Source organism: Pagrus pagrus (assembly GCF_965226575.1).
Source record: "Pagrus pagrus genome assembly, chromosome: 24".
Taxonomy (NCBI): domain Eukaryota; kingdom Metazoa; phylum Chordata; class Actinopteri; order Spariformes; family Sparidae; genus Pagrus; species Pagrus pagrus.
The window spans coordinates 13,913,418-13,927,727 of NC_140206.1; the positions used below are offsets into that span (position 1 = coordinate 13,913,418).

Here is a 14,310-nt window from a genome sequence, read left to right on the forward strand (position 1 = left end):
TGGAGGACACTGATTGGATCTGACACTGCGGTAGCAACTAGTCAACCACATGCTAGCCACACCCTAAAGTATACTGTCTGTTTACTCTACAATGGGATCATAATTTACAGCATGAGCATCATTCTGTATTGAAGAAGACTTGACACTAGTGATTGAGACCATAAACTCATTAAGAAACTGTTTACTGAGGTAGTAAATCAAGGGAGAAGTAGGGTCATTTTCTCATAAGCTTACATAGAATCTTACTTTTTCTGAAACCAGTGAAGTTGAGCCGATTATTTTTGCTTAATCCTGTTATCTAAAGTCTTTATGGGCCGATATTTAATGATCAGATTTAAAAACTCTAAAGATATCTGCCTCAAAAAATCCAAAATAAACCGGCTCTACTGGAACCACACTGCACAGCGATGTAGGCCGCAGTATACCAGCATACTTCAATCCAATTCGGCTTCCCATATAAATAAATAAGCCCTGTAAACACACTCAATGAACCGGATCTAAACATCTATTTTGCGCTGTTATGATTGCCCGGCGTGATGGCTCCTCTGTGGACAGACGGCAACATGGAAATACTTAATGACTTCATGAAGTCCAAAAGGCATGAAGACGTGCAGGTAAACACTCAGAACACAAACCCAATCACACGCTGCACATCTGCGCGCACACACTGCATGACTGCGGTAAGTCATTTCAGAGCCTATTAAATCTCCATTAACACACAGCCTCCCTGCTAGCCCGAGCTAATCCAACCCAGGTGTGTGTGTGTGTGTGTGATTTTACCACATCTCTCCACCTCTCCCTCTATTCTCTTGGCCTTTCTCTTTCTTCCCCTCTAATTTCTCTCTACTCTCTTCATGCCTCCCCGTTTCATATCTCCTCTCCGTCAAAGAAAAAGCGTTTCCCACACTCTCCCTTAAACCTGGCAGCTCTGCAACAGCAAACCTCGTCCAATTAGGTCAAATTAAGGCAAATTGCTGCTCTCAGTGGGGAAACCAGACTGACACACCTCATTGTTAATCTTGTTAAGCGCAGTCATCTCTGTAGTCACAAACAAGCTGGTAAAGACGGCCTCGGATTCCTCCTCTTGTAGCTCGGGTTGAGGGCTCTCATTAATTATTTTAAGCCCGTGTGCCATATGCTAATTGACGCCCACGTCCATCGGTGAGCTGTTCACCCTTTTATCTTCGTTTAGAGTGTCTGAGAGTGGCAGGCGAAATACAGAATGAGATGAGGAACTCCAAAAGACAAAGTATCTGCTTTCTATTCAGCCGAGCGCCTGAATAACGAGGGAGAGAGATGATGTGCAGTGAAAACGGGGTTATAAATTAGATGGAGGGATGATGTGAATGATGCCTTTACCTTGGGAACATAAAAGTGGCATACATAAGTAAACTTCCTCTGTCTTAAGCCATGTTGGCTTTTGCTGCTTGTGCAACCCACCCGCTTCTTCTTCTTCTTCTGTTTAATGCAAACAAACGTGGAACGCACCACTTCCTGCACTGGTGGAATTTTTCCAGGAAGGAGCGATTTGACGCCAGGTGCTCAGAGAGGCTCATGTGTTGTAGCAATCATCTATATGGGAAGCCAAATTAACATTCGTTTGATAGAAGAAGTCAGATAAATAGCTTTTAGCTTCTTAATTCGTGTGTTCACGCTTCCTTCCTCTTGAACCCAAGCCCAAACTCAAACTCCGCAAGAACAAAACATCTTGTTCCTCGGTTCAAAAAGTAGGCCAGCAATCCTTTCTTTTTTTTCTTTTTTTATATCTTGGGGACTACTGGATCTCAAAAACTAATATCTTACACACACACACGCTCACTCACTCGAACACACACACATTAATGTTCTGGGAAGGTACTCTGCAGGAGAGAATATGATCTCTGCTTGGAAGTGACGCTGTTCCCTACTAAAGCAGTACAAACACACATTGTTATGTTTGTAAGTGCATGTGTGTGTGTGTGTGTGTGTGTGTGTGTGTGTGTGTGTGTGTGTGTGTGTGGATATGTGGGTGTTGGTGACAGTACAAACAGCTCCACTCCACTGGAGACCTCTTATGAGAATACTTTGCAAGTGTGTAATAATAACAATGCTGGCCCCACATTTACCAGAAGGTTTTATTGGTTGAATGGTTAAACAGTCAGTCAGGAGGGGGGGCTATTTATAGGAAAATCCATGCAGTTTGATTGTTTAAGTGCTTATATGTAAATGTTTGTGGTCTAACATGTTGTCAGCCTGTAAAATATCCTTTTAAAGTTAACGCGAGGAGCAAGCAGTCGGGTTTCCCTCGCTGTCCGATGCATTTTAAACAGTTTGATTTGGCCCCGCCGCTGTGAAATATGTTCTGACTCCAGCTGGTATCAGCCATTGTAATGTTTTCATAAGATACTTATGACAACGGAGCGGCCGAGGAGACAGATGTGCGCAGCTGTGACTGGCCACAAAGCAGCCCACCCACATTTTTACTGTGATTCATCATTTGCGTCCGTGTGAGTGTTTGTGTGCGGCGTCGAGATACGACTGAATGTTCCCATAAGTCCGGCCAACTCAGGGGAGATTTAACAGAGGCTGACTGGCACCCTCTGGTGGCAAAAACACCTCTTTACATCTAAATTCAATCTGTACTTTCACAACAAAGTCAAATGCATTTCATTTAAAAGGTCACTGGATGATAAAAGCACCATGAATTGTTCAGTTTATCTTGATAATGCAGACTGTTTAGCTGTTTAGCTTCTACATAATGCTTTATTAACATTTCTGATACTGTCACTGCTTCAAACAAGTCTCCAGGAATGTGCTTGTATTTGTGTGTTGATGTATGCTTGTGGATCGGTCTTAATTACACAGCAACATACCGGATCTTAATCTTTTTTTTTGCATTTAAGTTCACCAAAAAATTAAAATTCATCCCCGGGCCCACGGAAATGTGTGTGAAGTTTGGAAAATCCACAAAAAAATAAATGATACCAAGATGATATGGCTAATATTATGTGTTATCTTAAGCTGCAGCGCATTCAGCTCTCAGCGCCACACTCAATATGGGATAAACGGTGGCACGCGTGATTGGGAGACTGATCATAATATATTCTTTTCAACAAATGTCCACTAGATGGCGTTAAAACATTCTGCCACTAACTCTCATCCAGCGCTGTCATCCTCATGCCTTTCCGATAAGCAAATGCTTCACAGCTCGCAGTGGTCTCCTCACATTGTTACCGTGAGACAAACTTTGCACCGTGAAGTTCAACTGACTCTAACAAAGCATCACATTTTTAACAGTGTGAGCATAAGCTGCACAATCTCCAACACACACACACACACACACCTGCAACCAATAGGACTCTTGCTGCCTCTCCTCTGGAACTCGAGTGTTCCTCCGCTGAGCTATTTTTCTATTTATAGCCGGCGAGCTCCGGCTGTGTCTAAAATGCCTGCTGTCTCATTCTGTTTTGCTTCCTTACTGTCTGACAGAATTGGGAGGGGGGGGTGAGAGGTCCTGCAGTTTAAATCACTTTGCTTTCTAGGGCCCGGAGTCATATTCGTATTCACATCCTCGGATGACAAGCTCTCACAGAGGCTGCTGTGACAGGCGGAGAGGCCCTCGGTGAGAATTAGAAGAGTTTGTCATACAGTATGTCTGATTTGATGCTAAACAGATGTTCAAATCACTGTAGAACCATTAGAAAGTATAGTGTATCTGCATCAGTGTCACTTCAGGATTTGCCGTAGCATGACTTCACTTCTAATCCTTTCACCCTACTGACCTCTCGACCCCGACGAGAAACTTGCAGCAGATGTACGCGGCAGACTGACTCCCCACTTTGTCACTTAAATCAATTTGGATGTTTATCCTCGATATTTTATGGCTGGACAAAAACCGAAAGGAAAGCCAAAGTTTGTGTTGTGCTTCGTTACGCACCGAGATACAAATCAGTGTTGTGTTGGAAGCAGTCCCAAAGACGAGTCCAACTGAATTCGGTGTTGACCAAATGTTTGAGCCCATGTTTGCTCCCAGCAGATAATAGTGTCTCCTGCCGGGACAGCCGAGAGGAGTGAGGAGATAAGACGCAGGGAGGAAGATGACTCTTTCAAGCGAACACAGTGTGTGTGTCACTGTGGGGAAATTTAGAGGAGATAGTTACACACAGAAAGCAAATCTTCAACTATTCTGATTATTCTTTATTATTATTGAATCATTTCCACGTAAACCTATCCAATATGAGGTGGTTGTCCCAAATTAGCAGATTACCTGCTTTTCCATGTCTTACAGTGCAGTAATCTGATTATCTTCAGGTTTTGGACTGAATCTGAACTGAAATAAAAACACCACTGTGCGCTAAACACTGTGATGTGGCCCTCATCAGCGCCTTGAGATCATTACAAGTAGACTATAGTGACTGAAAATGAAAAGCAAAGCCAGGAAATCAAGAAGATTTATCCACTTGGGAACCAAACTTCATTGCATTCTGCCAAAAGTAAGATGATATAACTTCTATGCAAAGTAAACATTGAAACAAAGTCATGCAGGGACCAAAAATGGGAAATATTCATCCTCTGAGGAGCTTGAACATGCTCAGTAAATGTGATGGCAAAAAGCCTACAAGATGTTTATGTTTTATATTGTCTACAAGCGGAATTTAAGTCTTAGAGGTCATCAGAAACATTAAGATTCATCCTCTGGGGAGCTTGAACATGCTCAATAAATGTAATAGCAAAATGATTACAAGATTTTGATGTTTTGTGTTGTCTACAAGTGGAACTTTGGCTTGAGTTGTCATCAAAAACATTAAGATTCATCCTCTGAGGAGCTTGAACATGCTCAGTAAATGTGATGGCAAAATGCCTCCAAGAGTTTTATGTTTGTTGTTGTCAACAAGTGGAATTTTACTCATAGAGGTCATCAAAAACATTAAGGGTCATCCTCTGGGGAGCTTGAACATGCTCAGTAAATGTATTAGCAGAATGGCTCCAAACGTTTGATGTATTATGTTGTCTACAAGTGGGACTTTGGCTTGAGTTGTCATCAAAAAGTTGTCATCAAAAACATGATGATTCATCCTCTGAGGAGCTTGAACATGCTCAGTAAATGTGATGGCAAATTGTCTCCAAGAGTTTTATGTTGTCTACAAGTGGAACTTTACCTTCAGAGGTCATCAAAAGATTTAAGATTCATCCTCTGGGGACCATGAACATATCAACACACTAACTCATGGTGATCTTGCTACTAGTAAATTGAGTTTAAAGAGAGAAAATAATGGAAGCCACAAAAACACTTTAAAAAGGGAGTTTTACTCAGCAGCAGTTTGAAAGATGACACTGATTTATCCGCCCTCAGCTCCTCAGGCAGGTCAGTTCAAAGCAGCCTCCATGTCAGAGAACAAATTGCTGCATGCTTTCAGTGTAATCTTTCGAAAAGGGCAAAACCGGATCGTTCCAACAAACTCAGGCGGCGATCCCAACTCTGTTCATGTTCCTTCCAAAGTAGAATCGAGCTGGTGTGAGCTCGTGCTTTTTTGCTTCGGTTGCAGCATTTAGCGTAAGCTGGAGATTACAAAGAAGGGAGTTTGAAAGGACAATATCTCCAAGACGTCTGTAAAAGTGAGTCTATAAAAGTGAAGAATGGACAGGAGTGAGCCTCCGCGAGGAAAAATGAAACCAGCAGAGATGAGATGGGTGAAGTGAAGTGAAGTGAAGAAGAAAGGAGAGGAAGTCGGGGGGGTCACTCAGTCAGTGGCCATCCCACTTTCAGTAGGAGCCCCGGGGCCTCGCCGTGAAGCCCTGACCTGGAATTCCAAATAAATAATTCCCTAAACCTTCCCCACCGCACACACACATAAAGGAAGGGGTTGCACCAACAAAAACGCACAATTCCTCCCAAACCATGACTTATTTAAACCGGTTTTCCGAGTATTTGAGGGTATATCTGATCAACGGGCGCTCGATAATTCTGCGAGGTCATATCACACACACATGCATGCGCCAAAGTGCACACGCTCACATTCTCAAAGCTTAGCTCTCAAAGTAGCCTAAATCCTGCATGTGTGAGCAGGAACATTCGGTTAATCCTTACTAAATACAGCATGAAACAGTTTTATTCTGTAATAAATATCCATGCAAAGGGAGGCGTGACATTAAGGTCAAACGCTCTGCAGCTTATACAAGTAATTAATATACACATAACGCAGAGGGAAAGAGACAGGGTCACCATTATCGTCGTCATGGGTGAAACAGGGGAGACTTTGCCATGCAGAACAACAGAGACGACAAAGAAAGACAAAGAGTCCTTTGCTGAACTCAGATACACCAAGTTCACAAACCAACGTTGGGATCAAAACTGGAGCTTGATAAAAATCAAAAAACAAAATTGGATTTTGTTCCTTTGGGCTCATTTTTCAGCAACGGGACAGGATATGAAGATGCAGTGTCCTCTTCATATTCCTTATGAAGACTGTTGCACACAGACACACACTTGCTGAAACCTGTCCTGATACTGTGAAAGGCTATGAAGCTGTCCACATTGACGATAAAGGTCAACTGCGGGAGTAAGGTTATTTGGGGCTAGATTTTGCTTGTATTTTGCCAAAATTAAAATGATTTGTATTGATTATGATAACATTGTGCTCAGCAAATTGTTAAGATCTAGCACATGGTGACATCCCTGCGATAAAGTCTTAAATGAGCTTTCCTGGATGGTATGCTGTTATGGTAGTCTACCTGAAACCCGTCTGGTTTCAGTCTGAACAACCATTAAGTTTGGTTACCTTGGTGGTTAATAATCCGATCGCTGATGTTTCTTCTTATAGTCTGAGTAATACCAATCACATTTGAGTGGGCTTTGGATGCATGCAGGTGAACAGTCCATATGGAGAGCCAAAGAGGCGGAAAACATTGGCCGAAATGCCATCTCTGATCCATCGGCTATCATTTGACGATGGTTTAGCTTTTTGTAGCTTTTTAAAATTTTCTGCATTCATAGAGATATCTGATTAGCCAAAATGTCACCTCGCATCCAATCTTGCGTCTTTAAACAGTTTAGTAAGTTTAAACAGTTTATTCTGAAGATTTGCATAATCAGTTCCTTTGTGGAGCAGTTTATACCCCTACAAATGATGGTTAGCATAAAGTGATAGCTTTCTCCATTTTGGACTCTCCTGCTCTCCATACTCACGTCAGCGTGTACAAAACAATGTATAAGAAGCACATTTCCTATCTAATAATGATACAAATGTACTTTTTTTTCTTGCATGCTTCGTCCGTCTTGTTTGGGAGGGAATTCAGAACCACAGAATTAAAAAAAAATGTACCATAATTCTGGGGTAACATAAATATACTCAACCTTTTCTTCTTCTCTTTCTATTATTCTGTTTCGGTTCCAGGATTAGACAAAGACCTGGTGTGTCTGAGATGTTATGAAATGTTTTCACCCAGTGCGAGTATCAAATTGCCAGAGTTTACACTGATTGAGACAAATACATAGATGGGAAGTTGTAAACTTAACACACCGTGGCATGTGTGAGAGGATCCTTCCCTCTGGCCCTTGACAAACCACATTAGAGGAAACATTAGTGGACACAGGGGTCACTGTAATGCACACACTCAAATACACAAGGGGGGACGGACATTTTTGCCTCCGAGACCAAAAAGTGCACAATTAGATCATCCTCCCACTGCCTTCGGATTCTCTCCCACACACAGGAAAACACATCCGCGCACACTAAAAGTAACTCAACACTGCTGCTTTCTCACTGGTGGAGAGGCTTTAATCTGCACCAGACAGAGAGATTCTGGCTGCGGAAATTAATGTTTACTTTTCAGCCGTCTCTATTTCAAACTGCTCTCTTTTTCCTTCATTGTTGAGAAAACATCCCAAAGGAGATGTGAGATTGCTAGAGCCAAACACAACCCGCTGCTTCATATGGTTCTTTTCAAACCTGTCAAAAAATCGCCCCGTGAGGTGTCATGTGTCTGTGTACAGATGAGAATGAGCTTATGATATTTTTTCACACACATTATACAGTATGTCGGGTGACTGTTACATCTCATCGGAATCAAACGCTGTTGTCACGTCCTACTGGCCTCTGAAGTGCATTTCGCGCTCCGTGCTCTGCTTTGTCTGATCACTTCAAGGCGCAAAGGGAGATCGCTTTCGAGCACGAAACAAGAAAAGGGCGTCGATATTTTAGAAAACTGTGATTCATGAAAAAAAGGTGAACTCGTACGACCAACAAATCGGAGCTGCGTGCCACAAAAGTAACTGCAAACCGCTGCTAACTGCATTCTTTTTAAACATCCAGGATTGAAGATTATGAAAAAAATCATCTACTTGTTACATATCTTGAGTAACTTCCTGTTGTACAAAGCGGTAATATACATTAAATGATCTCATAATAACCAGCAAAATAGTGCACTGTCAAAAGTGAAATATTTAAAGAGGTTTTTACGAGGTTTACATCCCATTTGCAAGCGGGAGCAACAGGTTTTATGAGGATCTACAGATACATTTATAGGGAGGTGAGGGATTACAGCTACACCGGAGCTCACGTGCACCTCCTCTTACATGCAACTACAAACTGGGGCTGTGTGGACTGCAAGAAATATGATTGGTCTGCTTGGGTTGCTTGTGTTTTCTCTCACAATTAGTGAAAACTGACGGTGGACTTTAAATCAAAAGCTACGGAGTGGGTATCCACTGCAGGGCTGCTGCAACTGCCGCCATAAGCCCTTATAAAGTATAAATCCAGCTTAACACTGTAGTGAGTTAGCGAGGCAGTGAAATAGTCTCATTTGTTTAGCTTCATCATACCATAAATCCATGCAAACCTTACTGTTGCCCCCTCGCAACAGAGATCAGCCTGCTCTGTCAGTATGCTGCACATGTTAACAACCAGGCCCATTAAATTTAATAAGGGCCATAATCAAACTACAGCCCATGCAGACTCGCATGTATGTGCCCAGAGGCTTCTCCCTGGAGGGGAACTGTACCAGAACAAGCTGCAGGGGTCATCTAAACCATAACGAGGAGCGTTCAGCAGCGAGAAACCACAGGATCAGTGCTATGTTGCGAAGGACATGTTGAGTTTGTTCCGCTAAAGCTGTTGTTTTCAGCTTTAAAGCGAACACTTCCCCAAAAAACAACACACGCTAAAAGGAAGTCAAGCCTAAAATCAATGTTGACAATGCCAATTAGTAAAGTGTTGTATGAGTGTTATAGATCTCTAGTTGCACGCATCTCTACCAAAAAACAAGCTCTTTAAATCTAACGTCGACTAGAATAGCCGACGTCGAGGTCCTTTGATTTACGGCGGCTCTGATTCATGATACCGTGAGATCAGACTGCGACTTTAAGGCAACTGTGAACAGATCCAAATCAGAAACTGCTGCCGCGCGCCAAGAAAATCAACCTGCACTCCGTCACAGTTTCACTGTTTTGACGGGGGCCCTTTCAACCTTGTGATGACATCCTATATCTGACTGTTTGATTGCGGTCCGGTAGCTCTGCACTCGCTTGTCGCAGTGATGTTAGTCGGTCAAACCCAAAAAAAAAAGTGTTCCTCTTGATTTTTGTGACTTTACAAAGGTAGTGTGTGAATTTGTTTTTAGTGCGCACTTTGGTGCGAGCATTCCAAATATGTTGAACCGTCAAGGTCTCGTTCCTCCTCCTCAGTTTGAGGGAACGTAGGGAGGAAATCGGGGAGGAAAGGCAAAAAATGGATAGCTGTTAAGTTCACAAGTTCAAGCCTCTCTGTTTCCCAGAGCACGTCCAAGAGAAAATGGATTGGAACAAGGACTCGTGCGTATCAAAATTTCAGATATGCAGTATTAACTTTTTTTTGTTTTGTTTTATAAGTTTGGATGACAGAACATGTTTTCCAAGAACACTGGGGGGAGTTTGTCTCCGGTTATGAAACAGATGTAGTTCATTTTGTGCTGATAAGGGGATATTAATCAAAAGGAGACAGCAGTGGAGAGTGAGTCCTCTCTCTGTGATGAGCTAATAAAACCCTTTAGCAGAAGTGTCACCATTTCAGTTCTAAATAAAAGAAATCAGAAAAATCAGCTTTCAATTTAAATTATTAAAGTGATTATTCTTTAGTGTTTGTTTTCAGAGATCCTTTGTGAATTTGTTTGAGGAGAGGGTTCACTATGGACATATCTGAGAAACCAAACTTTGTAACAAACGGAAATTGTGTATTTTCTTGTTTATTGTTGAATCCCTGAAGAGCGGTGGGGTTGTCTTTTGTTTGTTTTTTAGTTGAACTGTGGAATCTTCATTTTTGGTGACTATCATTAGAACTCGCCAACAAAAAGCCACCAGGATAAACTCAGACTGGTTTTTGGAAAGTACCCTTCTAACTCCTCTTTTTCCCAGTTGACTGGTGAAATAAGTTCTTGTTATTACTTTTTAAATGATAAATTAAACAGGTTTACGAATTGAAAATTGATTCAATAGTGCTCTTAATTTGGAGAGTCGTGACACCCCCTTACCCTTTCGAAGAGCTGTTCAGCAGCAATTTTGACGAATGATGAATCACTTAAGTTATTTTTCAAGCACAACTGAACAAAATCCTCTGATTCTAGTTTCCAAAATGTAAAGTTTTGGGTTACTTGGGCTCAGATCAGGGGGACTATGAGGGCATTTTTAACTACTTCATGATACGTCATAAACCAGAAGACGGCAAAAATCAGTAAAAATCCAGTCCCTGCATACAGCGTGTCTCTCCAACGCTCAGACCATGTGGTGTTATTGTTATAAACACTTCAACGTGGACCACTTTTGGTGAAAATCACAACTGTTTGCTCCTGGCAGAGAGCCACGGCTCGTGTCAACGCCCCGGCTTGTATGGCTCACAGCATAAGCAGCGGTCCATACTGAAATGTGGAGGCTGAATCAGAATGCAAGATTTACGATAAATGAAACATTACGCCAGCAGCTTTACCGTGTTTTTAGAGTCAGCGTAAGTCAGAGTAAGCTTGCAACACAAATGTTTTTCAACAGGATATTTGACATACCATGTGGGGGATTCAAATCAAAATATATCCGAGTGATGTTGCACAGGAACCGGCCAACAAACTGTCTCAGGTGGACGGGGCTCCTCGGGATGGCTGCGTTTGATTATTGCATTGAAGAATGCTGTAAATTTTACCTTTAAAGGAAACGCGTTCACTCGTTCTTCACCAGTTTACTTTTACAGAAGAGCAGATGAGTTTAGTTCAACATGTTGGAGCTGTGTTAACTCAATCATCTCCTTCATTACTGTCAAGGCGAGTGAGCATTTCATCAGTACTCACTTAAGATGGTGTTTTCCTAACCCCAACCAAGTGGTTTTTGTGCTTAAACCTAAACAGAGCATAAGCACAATAGTTGCGACATAAAAAAACATCCTGTTTTAACTTATCTGTAGTTTTGCAGAACTGCCAACTCAGCTAACATTTACTCCGGTCGACTGCGTTGCCCGAACAGTCTCCAACCATGTTAGCAACTCTGTTTTTAGGCATGGTGGTGCTTTGAGCTAAATGCTAACGTCAGCATGCTCACAGTGACGATGCTTATACACCAATGTTTAGCTGGTAACATGTTCACCATCTTAGCTTTGTGTGTTAGCATGCTAACTAATTAGCCTTTACAAATTGCAGACTGGTGATGGGAACATCATTAGATTTGCAGGTCAGAAACAAAACTGCTGATCATCAAAGTCATCGGGGTTCATCTTCCTCTGGGAATCATGAATGTTTTGACAATCCATCCGATGGATGTTGAGATATTCAGTGACCGACCAGCACTGCTATTTAAAGTGACGGGGCTAGCATGGCTGTAAAAACAAACTGAGTGATCCTAAGAAAGCAAATAACGGACTGGTTAGACTTTTCTCCAAGTGTGTTTCTTTACTTCTTCTCCGAGCGCCGAGGTCTCTGACGTGGCTCAGCAGAGATCCATAAACATAAATCAACGCGGGGGCATTTGGTGAATCCAAGGAATGCTAACAACTGTGTAAAGCAACTATAACTCTGAATGTTAGTTATCCAAATGAGGTCGAACACCTCAATAAACACAGAAATTATGTGCTTTGGCAACAGAAAATTCTAAATTGTAATCATCCAAATTCCCAGTTGTCCCGATCGGGGCTCGCTTACAAAGTAAATACAAAAAGGGGGATCTGCTTTTTCACAGAAATAACCTCCTCCTGTATTATCACGGGTGTCACTAAAACAATCAAAACAGATTAAAGTTCAGGATCAACAGCTCTCGCACGCCAGAGGACAAAGCTCTGACCTCAAACAGCCACTGCTGAACCGCTTTAAATCCTCTGTTATCAATCAGTTAGTAGTTTTTCAATGGTGCAGATTTGAATTCGGAATGATTTTCTTCACTCGGTCTCTCCTGTAAAGCATTACGGGTAAGTGGTTCCAAAAATAGACGCCACAATGTCAACATTCTGGCGCCCCATAAACAACCAGGATTAAATTAGCCGACCGCTGTTTCCTCCCGGAGCCTTTGTGCATGTGCGTCTGTGTATACGAGCGAGATATTGTCGGAAACTCTGTTCAGTGTTTCACACGCTAAAGTTACAAATTCCCGCGTGTCAACGTTCCTGTGAAAAAACGTCATTCTCGTGTTATTGTGCAAGAACGTGTGTTGATGCGACGCCCGACTCCAGAGCCGATCAGTCCTCGAGAAGAGGCCCTGACCCTCCTGCTGTAATAACACAGAGGATACTTTCTGATGATTTTTCTGCGTCATTGTTCTTTGAACATCAACAACCTGACCATGGAAACGGCTATTAAGCAATCATGGGCAATATAACTGTCAGACGCTGCTTTTTGTGTAAACCATTGCATCTCCAGCTTGTCTCTTGCTTCTCCCTTCCACTCTTTCTCGCTCTCACATCTCCCTCCTTAAAAAGGCATAGACTAATCTGCACAGGTTACCACGCACACACACACACACACACACACACACAGTAGCACACATGCATAATAATTTAAAGTGGCTTCTCAATCCAAGGAAAAGTTTGGACGCTGAATCGATCCAGATACATGGACTTGCACCTACATGTGAAACCTGCTTCTGTCTATATGATAAAATTAAGATAATGTGTTGGTCTATATCTGCCGTTTTCTTTGTTTTGTGAAACTGAGACCTACATAAACTCTGGTAATAAGTCGAAGCTATCTCAAACGCTGCCACAAAATGAAAGAAATACCCATATTTACATTCATTGTTTGCTGGCGACCTCCAGTCAAGGCGGCAAAGGAGGAAGTCAGGTGAAATCTGCATACGGAGGAGCCCGTGGTGGATGGATAGGTGAAATACACCCATACCTAGGGCAGGCGTAGAAGCTAATATCTAGTCAATCAACAATCGTGTCAATAAAACGACCTTTCAGATCTTTAAATGGCAGCTGATCAACGGGGCACACCACCATCAGAGCTACCAACAGCATGCCAGAATCCCAACAAGGACAAGGATGGGATGGACACACCTGAACATACACGTGGGAAATGATGATGTAAATTTCCCTTAATGGTCCAGTGGGCAGGATTTAGTGGCATCTAGGTTTGCAACCAATGGACACCCCTCACCGCACGCCCCCTTCGCCGGCAGCTAAAAAGGCGGACGGCCCTCTCCAAAGTCAGCGTCTTTGTTTACGCTTCGTTTCAGGACTTTGCTTCACACCCAACAGTGTGTGAGGCCTCCCGGCAGACCGGCAGCGCTCCTCGGCTCGGTATTTTTACAAACACTCCGAGGTGCAATAACTTCATGGTCCGGATTGCGCTAACGACTCCAAACTGATGGCCTCATGTTATCCTCAGTGGGCCGCGGCGAGGGGGGGAACAGCATGGAAAATAAGAGTTACAGCGGTGGGAAACTCTGCTGAGTGAGAGCTTCTCGACATCTCCGAGAGGAAGAGAGGGAGGAGAGGAGAGTGTGGATGCATGCCTGAGTGTGTGTGTGTGTGTGTGTGTGTGTGTAGGAAAGTGAAACACAGAGAGTGAAGCCGGAGCTGTTCTTTGTAATAGGAAATGATGGGAGAGCTGTTTGAGGGCCGCATGGTTTTGACCCTGTGACTGCTCGCAGTCGTGAGAACCGAATCCGGGGGCCATGTGTCCTTAAGGCCCTCACATCGGCACACGCGCGCAGCTGCACGTACACACACACACACACACACACACACACACACACACACACACACACACACACAGAGAGAGTATTACACTGCAGCAGAAATACAGTACGTCCACAAAAGAAGCGGGGAAATTATCATACCTTTTCACCAGTGCATGTGGACTTGTGCCAAGTATGCAGCCCCCCCA

General features: G+C 42.9%; 1 protein-coding gene across 1 annotated transcript in view; it reads right to left on the reverse strand.

Annotated features, from left to right (window-relative positions):
* Positions 1-14,310, reverse strand: part of LOC311253278 (rho GTPase-activating protein 6-like) — an 82,987-nt gene that overhangs the window by 67,252 nt on the left and 1,425 nt on the right. The window lies entirely within an intron of this gene.